Below are 16,463 nucleotides of genomic sequence, written 5' to 3'. Positions count from 1 at the left end.
AGTGTTTGGCGAGCGCGAGCGAGCGTTCGACAGGATGGAGGGTGGGCGAAGATGCTGAGCATTTATTAATTAATTGCGGATCGGTTAATTGAGCAAACAAAGTATGATCAAAAACAATAAGAATTGCAAACAATAACAAATGCCAAACTGTGCCGAAGCTTGTTTTAGAACATTGTTAGCAAACGAAGGCGTTAAACTGCAGCGCAGCCGCGTCGCTTAGCATATAAAAGCCCCAACTGGACGGACGGCTTGTATTTGGAGCAGCGTTTATTGCAATTTTCTTATGTGTGTGTTTGAGACAAAGAACCTACATGCCGAGGTGGGGCAGATACTATGTAGATTAGGTAAGAAGTAATGTCCGATTGTGCTGTGGCGAGGAAGGGACAAATGGCAGTGTAGCACGTGCCGCTGATGATCGGGAAGCAACAAAAAAAACCGCTCTAATAAGCGATCAGTGTTGACACAGTACAGAACTAAGCGCACAAAAAAGTGATTGCACATTTGCCAGCAATTAATGAATAGTTGAAACTTAAAATAAACACTGGTGAATGTCATCGCAAGTGACATAGGTTATGGCGTTAAGCGCACAGAGTGCTACACATGCCACAAATTGATTGTGTGTGAAATATTAATGAAATTGTAATATAACTAGTAATTTTATGCACTAATTTGTAGTAATTAAAGTGCTTGATAATAACGAAATTACAATGTTGTATAACAAATATATATGTAATAGCAGAGGGTGTTTTTTGAGAGCTATCGGTTTGGAATTACATAAGTGTTTTTGACATTTATGTTCAGCATGTTATTATTGGAAATGAAACTGTTTTTTAACAACAAATGACATTTTGTATAACACACATGCACAGCTATAGGGTGTTTTTGAGAGCTAACGGATTTGCCAGAGGTATTGTTAGAACTGTAAACTCCGAAATATTGTTCATTTCAATAATTTTTCTGCTTTTTATGCGAAATAATTTCGAAGTTTAGAACAGACACCCTTTAATTGCATGCTAAAGCTGCTGCCATAACAATGCTTCGCTCACATTGTATGCAAATCAATTGGAGAAATGTGCTTGGTGGACACGCTTGGCGCACTAAGCAAGCGCTAAAGTGTTGCATTAAAAACAACTGTGTACGATAAATAAATTAGAATTTCAGAGGTAAACAAACTAAGCAGCTATTAAAGCATAATCTGCATAAAATAAATAAAGCTGCTGTCGATAGCTTTTAATAATGTAGTGTTTTGCTTGCAGCATGTAGCTGCGCATTAGTGGCTACTACTAGCGAGCAAAATAATAACACTTGTTTGGATGGAACAAAAAAATGAGAAACCATAAATAGAGCAAGGTGGTTAGCATAACTCAGTTTATAAGCACTAAATTAAGTTTCGACTTTTGTTGGATTTGTGTAAAATGTTACTTTGATTTCTGTTTCACATCTCGAGCGTTTATGCATTTAAAATGTAAAAAAAAGTAAAAAATCAAATTTTTGATTGAGTGTACATTATTTTCACTTTCATTTTTGTTATTTTAGCTTCAATCTGTTTTGGTTTTTATCCTTTTTTACTATTTTCAAGCCTTTAGTATGGGATTGTGCGCAAAAAAGTCTCACATTTTAAAAATTGTGTGTAAAATTTTGTGTTTTTTTTTCAATTAAAAGCGTATTTAAGTCTTTAAAAGCAGACAGCGTTGCTAAAAAATTAATTACGGCACGCCATTACTCGCGTTCTTGCTGTTGATTGCTTTTTGCGTCACAGTCAATTTCATGCGCCCAACCCTCATATCAATTATTGACAAAATATTTCAAGCATGTGCCTAAATCAATGGGATAATATTTGCGCTTTATGATTTTCTATAATAATTTTGTACTAAAATTAGTGCTATTATTACATTATTATATAATAATTATAATATTTCGCTACGGTTGCTTTAGTTTTACTGCCTTTTTTGACTATTATACGACATTCCGCGCTGCTTCAGTGCCACACAATGGCGCAATGCAAACAAATGGTCAAGCAATCAGGCAACCATTCGCGCTTTTGCCGTTATCGCTTGACCGAATTGCATGTAAATATTGGAAATGCGATGGCTGGCTGTCAAATTCAGACAGTTTGCGAAAGCTTGACATTATTGTTTTGTTTAATTTCATTGTATGAACTATTTTGTGTAACGTTTTGGTACAAAGTCTACAATCGAAACCATAATAATTATGATTTATACTTGAATAGAATCCTTTATGTTAATATTGCATGGAAAATAGTTTTTGTATGGCGTTGTAAACAATAATAGTAAATAAAAAGCAAAACAATAACAATAAATAATTTATGTAAAAGTAAGTATGCAAAATAATGATAAACATAATTAAAAAGAATAGTCAAGCAATAGCAATAAACAACAATGATAAATAATTTATGTAAAATTATGTATGCAAAATCAATTATTCAAATTAATATGCTTGAGCACCGGCAAATTGCATCATTTTGTTTATAAGACTTCACAAAATTCACGCCTTTCTTTCTTTAACTTGCATTGTTTACGACTCGCGGAAATGTTATTAATATAATGAATTAATTGCACGCATAAATTTTGTGAAGTTGACAAAATTTGCTGTGACACAGACTGACATGCATACATATGTATGTAAATACACACATTTATTTTGATATGCGTAATTAATGTGAGATTTAATTAAAGCAAATTATGCTACATTCAATATAAATTTATATTTATACTGCTTACGCAAGTAAAGGGGCAAATGCAGCTGGTAAACCTGCCAAGTCGACAGCTGTGTGACACTATAGTGGTGAAAAGTTTGTTATTTTTAATTTACAAAATAAATATTTGAAAATTTAAACTGAATTACTACCGAAATAAATAAATGAAGCGTGTTGTTTAATTTTTTAGACCCTGAAAATCCATTTTAGTAAATAAAATGCGGTCACGCAGGTCCATTTGGTTCGGCGATTCGGTGACATTGCATAGACTACACGGCGTATGAGCAAACTTTTCAGGTCAATTGCTTTTGCTGCGGCAAATCTACTTAATAATGGTTTCGGATATGTAATGATTTAAGAAAAAATTTAGAAATATGTAAAAATTAAAAAACAAAAAAATTAAAATTCGTAAAAATTTTAAAATTTGTAAAAATTAAAAAAAAAATTAATATAAATTAATAAAAATTTGAAAATTTGTAAAGATTAAAAAAAATAAAATTTGTAAATAGTTTTTTAAAATTTTTTTTATTTTTATTTATTATTTTTAAAAATTTGTAATAATTAAAAAAAAAAAAACAAAAAATGAAAATTTATAAAAATTAAAATATAAATTTTTGAAAATTTGTAAAAATTAAAAAAAAGAAGTTTGAAAATTTGTAAATTGTGTTTTGAAAAAGTTTTGATGATAATTATTATTTCTCGACAATTTGTACAATATTTGTTTCAACCGAATTATATTTAATTCATAAACATTTATTTGAGAGTACACATTTTTAAACGTTATCCACATACGCTCTTTTACCATGTCAGTCACAGTTTAAGCTGAAGCACGGAATCCCCAGCACCACCCTAAAATCCAGTTATGCAGTAATAAGTAAACAGCTCTTATTTTTATTTACATTATTAATTACAGAAATTTTTACTGAAGACTTTGTATGTATGTAGTATTTGCATATGTATGTACGTGCCTGTTGTGTGCCCTTCCATGACTTGCAAAACACAAAATATCTGTCCCTGTCAGCGTGTAAAAATAGCAACAAGTGTATTGCAGTGCTCTGCTTTGCAACTTCACGTACGCAAACATGTTAAATCACAAGGTTTACACTTTGTTGTTGAGTTGTTGAGTAAATAAATGACTTTACGCGAATATTCTTTTTAAATTCTCTTATTTTTAAGGGCTTGGAGGGCTGGGTAATAAGGGCTTTTACTTCGAGGGCTTGGTAATGAGCGTTTATATTTTTGTAATTTTGAGTTTTCTCGCAAATTTTTAGAATTTAAGCACTAAAATGACTTAGCATTCGTTAACTTCTTCGATAAATGTGGTACGGAAAGAAATCAGGCGCCTACCAAGCAATCTTTTTTTAATATTGTTATAAAAGTTGATTATGTCAAAGTTAATAAGAATAAACAGCAAGTCTTTGCACAATAAATACAAAAGCTGATATGTGACATTAAAAAAAAAATAAATAAATGTAGTTATGATACAAAAAAATATAAAATCTAAAGTAATAATATTACTACATACATACAAATATATTAGTATACATATCTATTTTTTACATCTAAATTCGAAAAGCACAAAAAGCAGCAAAAATCTCAAACTTTTGTTTATTTCTCTTTGAGTAAACATTTCAGTTTTATTTTTGGTTTTTATATTATTTTTTTTATTAAAAAATTTTTTTATTTTGCTAAAATGAGCCGGTTTTTGTTGATAATATTTACTGGCAGCGCGATAACTGTATCCATAGAATGCAAACTTGCAATTGTTTAAGATTTTGATACCACGTTTCGTTTCAAGATTTGCATATTGCTTAACAAATTGAGATTGCAGATGCGCTCAAAGTTCGAGAATAAATAAAGAATAAAAAAGTGAAACAAATGTTGTTTAAGAACCACGAAATTTGCATAATATTGAGAGCCAAATATTATACAAATTTCTTGGGCAGACTCCAGCGCTAACTTAATAAAAGTAAACAAACGATTACTGCGTTGTTTGAATGAGTGTGCATTAATTCGATGTATCACATTTATGCTTTGTTTGTACTTTTTAGTAAACATAGCACATATTTTTTATTTCCTTTCATTAAAAGCTCAACTAAAATTAATACAAAAAAATAATTAAAAACCAGAAAAAACTTTAATTTCGGCTGCACCGAAGCTAAAATGACCCTTACAGTTGCATTTCTTATGGCATAAAAGGGTATAAACAGAATTTTAACTTGTTTCTGTTCGCTTAGTTTGTATGGCACCTACTTATGTATATACATACATACATATATGCTAAAGTAGTCCGATCTAAACAATTTGTGCAGGGATTGTCGCGGTTTAAGAATCCAAGGGTTTTTACATGAGGTTCAATTTAGAATATGTTCATATAAATAATTTTCCTTGGAAAAAGTAACGATAAGATTGTTTTCTCAATGTCTGATTACCAGGTTTTCTGTCCAGTTAGGACAGTTCAGGGTACAAGAGGGACCGTTGCTCATTACACAATATTACGCAGCACTTGTGTTACGAAAACTCATTCGCTATTGACCTTAAAACTCTGCAAATCGTTAAACTCCTCACTTGCATGCTGCATAAGAATTAAATATTAATTTTTATTACTTTCCAAATATATACACACACAAACAAATGCATATATGTGTGCACGTGTGTTTGTGCCAAATTTAAATGCATATTATTTCCGTTTCCAAGCACTTCTTAAAATGCAAATGCGCATTCTCAACCGCCACCACGCCTCTTTCACAGCTACCAAAATTTTTCGGAACACACACACACACGCATGCACAGGAGTGATAAAATAATTAATAATGCAAATGGAAAAGTTTTTGCACCAAATTAGCATACAAACAATCGAAGCACTTAAAAAATGTTAAATGCAGTTGCAAAACAACGCTTAATGTGCTCTGCGTGTAATTATTATATTCTTGGGCAGCGTTGTAAACACATGCGAAAGGAAGTGCATGCGCGTGTGTGTGTGTGTGCGTGAAATGTCATCACGCGGTGCAATTAAAATGCCACAACTTCTTGTTTGCACCGAACAATTAAACAGTATTTATGTTAAATTATTAAAAAAGGCGTGTTTTAGTGTATTTGAAATGTAATATTACACACTTATATATGTGTGTGCGCATGTGCGTGTAAGCAGGCTGTATTTACAATGCATTAGCGTCACTTAGCGCGAAGTTATTTTTTGGAACTTCTGCGCTTACTCATGCTGGCACATTCCGCTCTTCGCTTGGCCGGCAATTGCGTGCATGTTGGCTTCAGTGTTGGCTTCAGTGTTGGCACAGTGATGTGCTCGAGGTGCGAATGTCATCAGCAATGATGCGCTATTTGCCAAAATTGATTAACAAGGTAAATGTCAGGGTGGTCAGTGGTGTGCTTTATTTTCCCACTTTCATACATATACATATGTATGTACACTTATATACAAGTACATTAAAATTTGCATGTGCAGAAATATGTGAAAAAACGAAAGAAGCCAAGAAGCCACCTTAAGTTTTGACTGATGTTGAGTAAATAATATGTGAAAGTAGTAGGTAATGATGATAAAAGATATACATCCTTTGAGTTCATACTTTTTTACATAACCTCAAAATGTATATAAAAAATCATATAACCAAATTTGTGGTGTTTATTCCTAATTTTCAATCTAAAATTTTAAAGTTAAAATAACTGGCTTTTTTTGTAGTCAGTTTTCGTTTGCTCAAATCTCCAGTTTCTGATGATAAAATTTGAAATCAAAAAAAAAATTTCAAAAAAAATTAATAAAAAAAATTAAAAGAAAAAAAAAATACATACAAATTTAATCAAATATTTGTTATTTTCTAAGCAAGAAATACATTTTTGAAATATTTTCAAATATATTCTCACGTCAAAATAGCTGTTTTTTTTAAATCGGCAGTTTTATTTTGTTGAAAACTTTACTTTCTGATGGAATAAAATTATTTAAAAATTTAAAATTGAATAACATAAAAAAGCGAAACTGCGCGTAATTTAATGTAATCCATGACCGTTTTATAACCAGTATTATTATATAGTATATAAAGCTTGAACCACACCTACACCGAGCTGACTTTTTAGGAACTTGCGCGGTCACATGAAGTATTTCATTTCTTGTTATGTAAATTTTATTTTATTTTCATACGTCACTATTCCTTATTAGCCTTAAGCCAAAGGAGTTTAATATATCCAGCCAAACTGTGAAACATTCTTGCAATATCAGTCCTTTTTAACGTCGTCTTACCGACGCAGGATAAAAATAACTCAAAATCTTCGCTTACTAACCGTTAATTGTTTTTGTAATGTTGCTGTTCACTGTTGTTGTTGTTGTTGATCGTCACTTTCGCAAACCCACGAATTAATTAATACTGAAATGCTGTCGCAAAACTCCAAGCTGATATAAACACTATCCAGTCACAGGTGATGTGAAAGTAAATTTTTTGGTAGTAGAAGGGTTAATGAGCTCTTAACGGCTCCAAAAACCGTTTGACAATGAGTACTGAACTATGGCAATGCCGGCTTATATTTCGAAAATTCTCATACGGCACCTAGCTAGTTGGAGATAGGATCATCTATCTAGCTATCTGCGTATGTAGGTGTGTGTGCACATCTCTTGGCAGTGATGTGTGATTAATCTGGCGTTGTGCGTTGTTGTTATTGCTGCGCTACTGATAAGTCAATCCACAGAAGCTGTAAGTGATGCTTATCACTAGACGAAAATTAATAAAGCAAAAAAATACGCAACAACAAAAAACTGAGCAAACAACATGGGAGTAGATGTTAGTAGAGGTAAGAAGGCGGCGGTGTGGACGACTGTATGTATGTATGTCTACAGGCGAAATAATTACCTGCAGAGAACAATCGCATAACTACTTAATATGTGTGATTGGCATGGTAGTTGTGGTTAATAACCAAGAAAGAAAAAAGAAGCTATTAAAATTAAAATCAACTTGAATTTTAATTGTAAATTGGTGCCATGTGTTTGAAAAAAATATTTTTATGATTAAAATTAAGTTTTGTGAACTCTCAGTAGCGGTATAACGCTTGAAATTCTAATTTTCAACTTCTTTTTGGACTAGTTTGCTACTAGTTGCGTTTTAATAAAAACAATAACGCTTTTAGAGATTTTTTGAGCTAATAACAAAATAGGACGATTTTATTTCTGAAGTGACTATATTTTCGTAATTTAACTTTTTCACATTTATCCAACTTAAACATTTTACTTTCCGACTATTTAAGTTAATCTGAATTAGTTAAGCAAATATTTTATATTATTTTTTGGTATCTGCCATTGTAACAACACAGATTTTCCAGAAAATACGAAACAAATATTAAACATACACACACAAATGTATGTATATGTATGTATGTACATATGTATGTTTAGCTTAGACGAGTGCATATCATTTGCAGATAATACCGATTAAGTCTGTAGATATTAGCTACCTACGTAATTTAGCATTATAAATTTTATTGCAAAATCAAAACACACACACACCCACACAGCTACAATTGTTTAACAATTTTATGGCTACTCAACGGTAATGTGTAGTACATTTGAATATTTTGTTTAATATTTTTGCCCGCTGCTACCTTTTCTATTCGGTACACATATGTAAATATACACATGTATGTGTGTGTGTACTTTTAGAACATATTTGCAGTGACTTTGATATCTGCCAGTGATTTAGGGCGCCCTGTTGTGCTTTCTACTTTCCACATTTCTTGGCTGTTGTTGTTGCTTGAAGCTGCCCGCGCGCCGTTGATAATTAAGTCGGACTAGCCGCTGGCGTCCAGGCATTTCAGTGCTACTTTTAGCACAAGTTTTTAGCGATGTGGCCATTATCATTCTTATATTTAGTTGCACATTCAAATAGAAATGTTTACAATAGCCTCACGCGGTGAATAATTACGCGCAGATATCTCAAGAATTTTATGGTTATTGTTGTTTAGCAGAAAAATATTGCCTTTCAAGCAGAAACTTGCGCACGCATAATTAAAAAAGCACTTTTCCCTGTGCGAAACAGAAAAGTGAAATAAGATTGAGTTAAGTGGAATTTTCGTAATTAAAATTGTTTTCCAAAAAATGCATTTACGCGCTTTAAACGCACTCATGGGCACTAAAAGTGGCTTTTAATCATTTAAATTTGTTAAGGCTTGCTGCTGGAGGCAAGAAAATTGCGCATTTGGGGTTTAAATGGACTTTCATTAAAATCTTCGCTGCGGCCGATCGTCGATTGTGATGGACGATACACCGGAAACGGTGTTTTTGGAATTTTATGCAAATTATTTATTTTAATTACACTATGCGTGTGTGTGTGTATGTATATTGGTTTGCAAGGTAAGCTAATTACATACAGAAGCTGTAAGCGCATTTAAATATTTTCAATTTATTATCAGCTAAAATTAGAAAAGACTTGTTTGCCCTTGTTTACCCAAATGAATACAGAAGCAGAAAGGAAATCAGGAAGTCAATAATGCGGTCACAGTGGCTACGGTCAAAGTGTTTTCAAATGTATTGATTGTGTTTGCGATATTTTCGACATAACTGTGCATAAATGTGCTCTTTTTATGTTTAGTGCCTGAATACTTGTATGCCCTGAACAAGGTAGGTGGTAGTCGAAAAAGTCTTTTCGTATTTTGTCAATAGATGTCGTTGCAGTTGTCTAACTGCAGTGTTACCAATCACATTGTGTCATACCATATAGTGCTGAAAATGTGAGATTTAAAGGTTCATTTAACTAAAAGAAAAAAAGCACAACAATGGCTCGCTCGCTTCCGTTCTGGGAATTTCGAAATTTCGATTAACACTGTTGAAAATTTTACACTGCTGGAATAATGTCTCTAGCGGAAAAATGGCAAAAAGTGGACGACAAAATAGTACATATTTGTTTATTTATTTTTTAGCATAACTACAAAAAAAATTGAAGTTTGATTAGAAATACGAAACGACTTTTTCGACTATCCAATATAATATCTACTTATAGCCAACAAATACCAAAGATTTGCATTATTCACTAAAACACTGAACAAATTGGCATATGACTCACTTTTTCTTAAGTTTTTCGCGAGCTGTATCCTTCATTTTCCATTATTGACATAACCCATTTCCGCTTAATTTTTAAATAGCAACAAGATAATGTTTTGCATTTCTTCATTTTTAAAGCTTATTCGCGTGCAAAGACAAATATTTATGCATAGTTCTAGGTATGATGTACACACACCTTCATGTCTGTTTGTTTGTATGCTAGCGCTTGGGGAAGAGTAAGCGTTGTCACAATGTGAGAAGCAAAGTTATTAAGTCGTCTTTAGATTAATTCATTGTCAACGCATACAAACATACAAATGTAATGCACTGCAATGAAATTTCTTTTATTACAAAAGCTACCTTGCTGGTAGTAAATAACAACAACCAACACCGAAACATTTATAAATATTTACGAGTGTGTAAACATAGTACATAGGTATGTGTGTACATTAAAGCGTGCCGATTTACAGCGAGCCAAAAAAACGGACTATCGCGTATACGAGAAATGTTCTATGGATCATTCTGAACAACTTTGCTTAAGAGACTACTGGTCTAAACCCGGTTTCGAGCCAGCGAATTTTAAGGAAAAGTTTTTTAGGGATCATAAACATTTGTTCATCAGTTTTTGAGATATACGAATGAATGAATTATACGTATGTAGGTACATTCTGATATTCTATTGATCATTTGTCGGAATTGCTCAGATCGAACCACTATATTGCATACAACCGATTTTTTAGATTTTTTAAATTTCGCATTGTTCTTGTTGTTGCGTTAGAAAACATCAGTGAGATAATTTCTAGGAATGATGCCGAGTTGACAGTCCTTGGGCGGAGAAAAATCGGGCTCTATTCCGGTTACTTAGACCCGACTGTCGTGGCAAACTTCGCCTTAAAAATCGCTGGCTCGAAACCGATTTTAGACCCATATTCCCTTGGCAAAGTTGTTCAGAATGAACCATAGAATATCTTCACCATATGCGATTTTATAAAAAAAAATAACCCGGGACTAATGTACATACATATGTATATGCATTATTATTATTGGCAACGCAACGTTTTTGCTTTCTTTAATTGAAATGTACTTGAAATTTATGGGTTCACAAATAATGAAAAAAAGTTATTTCTTGCGAACAGATGAAATGCAATTGAAGTTCATTGGCGGTGCGGATTTTTTGGTTAAACATAAACAACGTTACGATTACAGTAAGTTTGCCGCATATGTATGTACATATAATAAATACACACACATATAGAAAGCTTTTATAGTAAAGATTATTAAATAATGAGCGGCGTAAACGAAATTGGTGCGGTGAAATGTGGCTTAGAAAAAATTATACACACAGACAAGTATTGTTGATATGTATATATGTACATATGTATTTATTGCGTAGTCGAAAAAGTCTTTTCGTATTTCTTATCAAATTCTAAAATTCTAAAAGGTGAGAACCTTTCCAACACTATATGGCATTACACATCGTGATTGGTAGCACTGGAAATATACGTCTTCAACAACATCTATTGATAAAATACGAAAATACTTTTTCGACTACCCAATATTTATACATACATATGTATGTATATCATAAAAGAGTATAGTGGTTGGCTTATTTTAGTTGTATATTTAATTTGTTGTTTAGTCAATATTTTAACAACTCTTTTTATCTAAATTATAAATAATGATTTCATAATTTTCCAAATCAGCACAAATATGATTTTTTGCTACTTTGTGACTTTGACGCAACGAGAGATCAGAGATACGAATAAGCGGTAGTATTTAGATATCACGAGAAGTAAAACGTGTAGCAATGGTAGCAAAGTACATATCATAAACCGATTTAAAACGTGAATGACGGCAAAAAATAATCAAAACATCAAGTGAGTTTTAAGATATTGCAGAAAACAGCGCAAATACATCATACAAAATAAAATAGTACAAAAAAGTAAACGTTCTTACATATGAAATGATATAAAAATAATAATAATTAAAGAAAAAAAAACACATTAGGATAAAGTTTAAAACTGCCTGCTTTTCCACAGCCGCTGCTACAGCCGCCAACGTTGACGTCTTTCGTCTTAAGTACAGCAATAATCATAAAGAAATTAACTAAACGCCAGCAGCAGCGGGCACTCATTGACATCAAGTCTTGATTAATGTAGTTTTTGCATTATTAAAAGTGACAATTCGCTTTTCTGCCTTCATTTTGATAAACTTCCGAATAACAACGTACAGAGTGGGCGAATTTGTGGACGTGTGTGTGAAAAAAAAACATTGTTTTATATTGTTTTATATAATAAGTAAATATAAATAAAATATTATGCACAAGCACACAGACGCGCTTTTGGATGTATGCACGCACAAACAATGCCGACGCAGATGGACCCGCGCTGACGTCATTCAGCCGCCACTGTGTTTGAGATAAAGCCTCTTTGACTAATTTTTATTGTTATCATTTGCTAGTGTTTTTGTTACTGTGTGACTGCTAATATTGCACTTGCAGTCCCGTGAGTACGTTTCTGTTTCTACGTTTCCCTCGAGTATGCAGTTAATTCTGGGGTGGATATTTGTTTACATAAAACTATTTGTGCGGAAGAAGAAGCACAATTTCAATTTTTTAGCCTGAAAACGTGAATAACTTGCGAGCAGGCTATGCAAATGGGAGGTTAAGCTAATAAGCTGCTATGCGGTGTTGATGTTGATCACGTGCATAACCGAAGACGATCCTCTAAAGCTAGTAGTCGAAAAAGTATTTTCGTATTTTGTCAATAGATGTCGTTGTGAAGTTTACGGATACGATGCTGTAACAGTTCGTGTAGTATAACAATGTCGCCTCCATTCTGGAAATTTCGAAATTTCGAATCGAACTCAAGAACCGGAAAACCAGATCAGGAGTAATCTTCAAATCGCCCTCGGAGAGTAACATATACATACATACATACATAGTTCTATAAATATGTATGTTTTGTTCAGTAAAATGTAATTATAGATTTTTTAGTGGACTCTCGTGTCACCAAGTTCCCAATTCATATCTTTCATTCACATGCTGGATGGACATTTATTTTTAGCGCATACATCATGCGCCGCTGTACGCCTTCGGGAACGGGAATATGAGCAAAAGAAAATAAATAAGAAACGCCATAGAGAGAGATGCTTCAATTTATTTATTATGGCGAAATTCGCTAATTTGGATTTGTTGAATTTTTTTCTTAATCATTCCATTTGACTTATGTTGTCGATCATTTATACACACATACATATACATATGTACATATATGAGTCACGCTTGTTTATGCGCACATTTCAATTAATCAATTGATTAAAATTTCTTTATTTACAGTTGCAATTATGAGCAATTGAGTCATGGATGCGCGTTACCTCAGAAATCCGCTTTATGAGAGTTATACTGTGGCGTGCTTTGTGGAAGAAACGCAGTGGTATTAATCATTCCTAATTTTTGAGAAACAACAAGTTAATAGAAAGAAAACAACTTTTGATCGAAGAACTCAATAACCGACATTGAAAGTATTAAAACTGATATTTCTTGCAAGAATGCTTCCACATATAAAATATTTCACACATGACATGCGAATTGCAAATGTTTATATGTAAATTTCCTGTGGCGTCAAAATAGCAAAGAGTGCGGACAAACCCACAACTGATTTGCAAGCAAAAAGTAAAGAAAACAGCGTGAACGGTTATAAAAAAACTCCTTATAAAAATTTCATCGGTCAGTTTGTATGACAGCTATATGCTATAGTGACCCGATCTGAACAATTTCTTCAGTGATTGCATCAGTGACTCAGCCAATAATTCATGCCAAATTTCGTGGAGATATCTCTTGAAATGGGAAAGTTTTCCATACAAGGACTTGATTCCGATCGTACAGTTTGTATAGCAACTATAGGCTATAGCGGTCCCATATTAGCAGTTCCGAGAAACGTGCTAGCGAACTCAAGAAATGTATGCGTGGCAAGCGTTTTTAATCAAATGAATAGGTCATAATGGCTGTTGAAGCGTATTTTGCAGACTTTCCGGATTCTCACTTCAGGGATGGGATCCACAGATTGGAGGATTGTTGGAGCAAGTGTATTAATGTTCAGGAAGATTATACTGAAGAATATGTTAAAGTGTATTTTGAATCATAAAATTGTGTTTTTCTTATTAGACGACAAAACTTATTGAACAACCTGGTATATACTTTATGGTATAGGGTTTCCGATGTTTCCTTTTGTGTGTTACAAACATGGTGACAAACTTAGTATTAGCCTAAAATATCCTGTTTAGGGTATAAATATATTATAGATATTTAGAAATAGGTATTTTGATCAGAATCGAGACAGCGATGAGCCTAATTTGCAGTGTGTATAAAACGAAGGAAAAAAAACAGAATTTCAATATTTTGGTGTGAGTTAAGTGTTAATAATGTAGTGATTAAATGCTTTCCTTTTTTTAAAGTTTGGTTAGATATTGTAGAAATGTATTTTTGCAAAAGCACTAAAGGTACGGAAAAGTTTGAAAACCTCCAAAAAACAGGCCTTTTTTCATTTTCCAAAATCACTAAAAACTAGCGTGTTTTTTATGCTTCCAACACAGAAAATATTAAAATATTATGAATGTATATATACATATATATATTCCTACTGTTTTGTCGGCTGTTTGGCGATTTAAAAATATACTCATGTGCGCACAGAGTTTAGAAAAGAACATAACAAATTCTTTCGCAAAAAAAAAACATAAAAAGCAAACACAAAAAAGTATAAAATAAAACACAGTTCAAAAAGAAAAAAAACAAATACAGAGGCAAAACAAAATAGGAAATCTACAATAAAAAACGCAGACGCGGCATTAATATTCGGCGCGTCCCTGCCCACATGACCGCGTGTCGTCTGACTTACGATCAGCTGTACGCCGAACGTGCTTAGGCTTGCGCGTTACCTCTCACTCTAACGCTCTCGCTATCCTACTCTTTTGTCTGGCATTCGCTGGCACTTTTCCGAATTGCAACGACTGAGCACAGGCAAGTACAGGGAAATATGACATTTTGGCACATTTGGCCTTGTCTATTGTCGGCAATGTTCAATGTGCCTTTAATGAGAGATCGTATGCACACTGTATGTATGAATGTACATATAATTTTGTAATTTCATTATTTTTTACTTTCTTGCGTTTCTCCGTGTTTTCAGCGATTTTTAGTTTCGCTAACAAAAACCGAACGCAGTGTGTGCGAAAGTACGCGAAATTTGTTTAGCAAAATATTCGTTCATGGCAACAAAATAGATACATACAGACATATGTATATATATATTATTGAAATCGGCACACAGTTTGTACAAAAGCTCTTTTTGGGAAAATTCGAAATCGCATTTTATGAAAATAATGCCGCCCAAGTGGCTGTTATTGGGATCTGTACATACTCCTACATATGTACATACACAAATAAATTGCGAGTACATACTTATGTACATATGTTGGCGAGTCCAGTAAATTGTCGCCTGAAGTCACACAAGCGTCTGGGCGTTTTGGTCCAACAACTCTGTGTGGCTTAACTAAAAATAACTTTTAGCCGAGTGAACATAAAAAATTGAATAATATGAAATCGGCCGAAAAAAGAAGAAAACCTTGTTGACGTCAAAGAGTAAGCGTGATATTAAATAAATGAACCCAAATAAAAAATGAGTAATTTGATTGTGGGCAGTTGAAGACGTGATGAGTCCGACGGCAGAAGAGAGTACCAAAAAAACACACTCACACAAGCAAATACGTTATATGTGATGGCAATAAAATGGCTTTTAAATACTATAGATTCGTAGGAATTACTAAATGATATTAAAAAGTAATTAAAAATTATATTTAATTGAGGTATTGAAATGTTTAAAAATCTGCGCACTGCTGTGTTTGATCTGTTTTGGTAGCGTGCTCCTGGGCCAAGCGCAATGGGATGCACGATGAGCAGCAATGTTTATGGGCAAGAGTAAGCAATTAAAAAAATAAATTCTTGAATACGCCATACGCCTTCTTCAAAAGGTACGAAGACACGCTGTTCCAGCGGAAATATAAAAAAATATATTTTTTTTTCGAGTTGGAAATGAACGACTTTTCGTATTCAATTCAGAATGAGTAATTAATGTAAAAAGTAGCCAGGAGCACAGTAGAGACATTGAGGAACGTCAAATTGGAAATCTGGAGATTTTTCTCTTGTTATGCTTTCTTCTTCTAAATGGGGCACCGCTTATAAAGTCTCGAAAATTCTCTAACAGAAAACGAGCATCATCGCCCAGCCACCATATTCGAAAGATTTGGCCTTTTTCGGTTTTCGAAACTGAGAAGTGCGCTTCGAGTCCATTGACCCAATGTATGTATAACAAGAAACAACAACTACCACTACAACGAAGCCATGATACCCTTAACAGGTGCATTTTTATAGCATGAAAGGGTACACAAAATTCCAATTCTGATTTTGATCGGGCAGTTGAAATAGTAGCTATATGCTATAGTGGTCCGATTTGAACAATAGTTTCGGAGATTGTAGCGATAGATCGTTTAATAATCTATGCCAAATATCGTGAAGATATTTTATTAAATACAAAAGTTTTACCTACAAGAACTTATCTTTGATCGATCAGTTTGTATATGCTATAATAGTCCGATCTAAAAAATTTCTTCGGATATTTTAGATAATATTTCGATAATAATCTATGCCTCTTCAAATAA

General features: G+C 33.1%; 1 protein-coding gene and 1 long non-coding RNA gene across 3 annotated transcripts in view; one reads left to right on the top strand and one right to left on the bottom strand.

Annotated features, from left to right (window-relative positions):
* The window catches only part of LOC105226153 (synaptic vesicle glycoprotein 2B), a 34,927-nt gene that overhangs the window by 11,734 nt on the left and 6,730 nt on the right, over positions 1–16,463 (bottom strand). Inside the window, exon 1 of one of the 2 annotated variants that reach the window (XM_011204945.4) lies at positions 7,010–7,236. The exons of the other annotated variant lie outside the window; for it this stretch is intronic. The gene's annotated coding sequence lies outside the window, so the exon portion shown is untranslated. Of the gene's footprint in view, positions 1–7,009; positions 7,237–16,463 lie in introns of those variants that run through there. 2 annotated transcript variants of the gene reach the window in all.
* Positions 1,081–13,971, top strand: LOC125778194 (uncharacterized). The gene is made up of 2 exons (XR_007422566.1): positions 1,081–1,163; positions 13,090–13,971. It is a non-coding gene; the product is annotated as an uncharacterized LOC125778194 (long non-coding RNA).

This window comes from Bactrocera dorsalis, chromosome 4 (genome assembly GCF_023373825.1).
Source record: "Bactrocera dorsalis isolate Fly_Bdor chromosome 4, ASM2337382v1, whole genome shotgun sequence".
Lineage (NCBI taxonomy): Eukaryota > Metazoa > Arthropoda > Insecta > Diptera > Tephritidae > Bactrocera > Bactrocera dorsalis.
The sequence above is the reverse complement of the archived record's forward strand: the minus strand, read 5'-3'. Positions and strand labels throughout refer to the sequence as shown.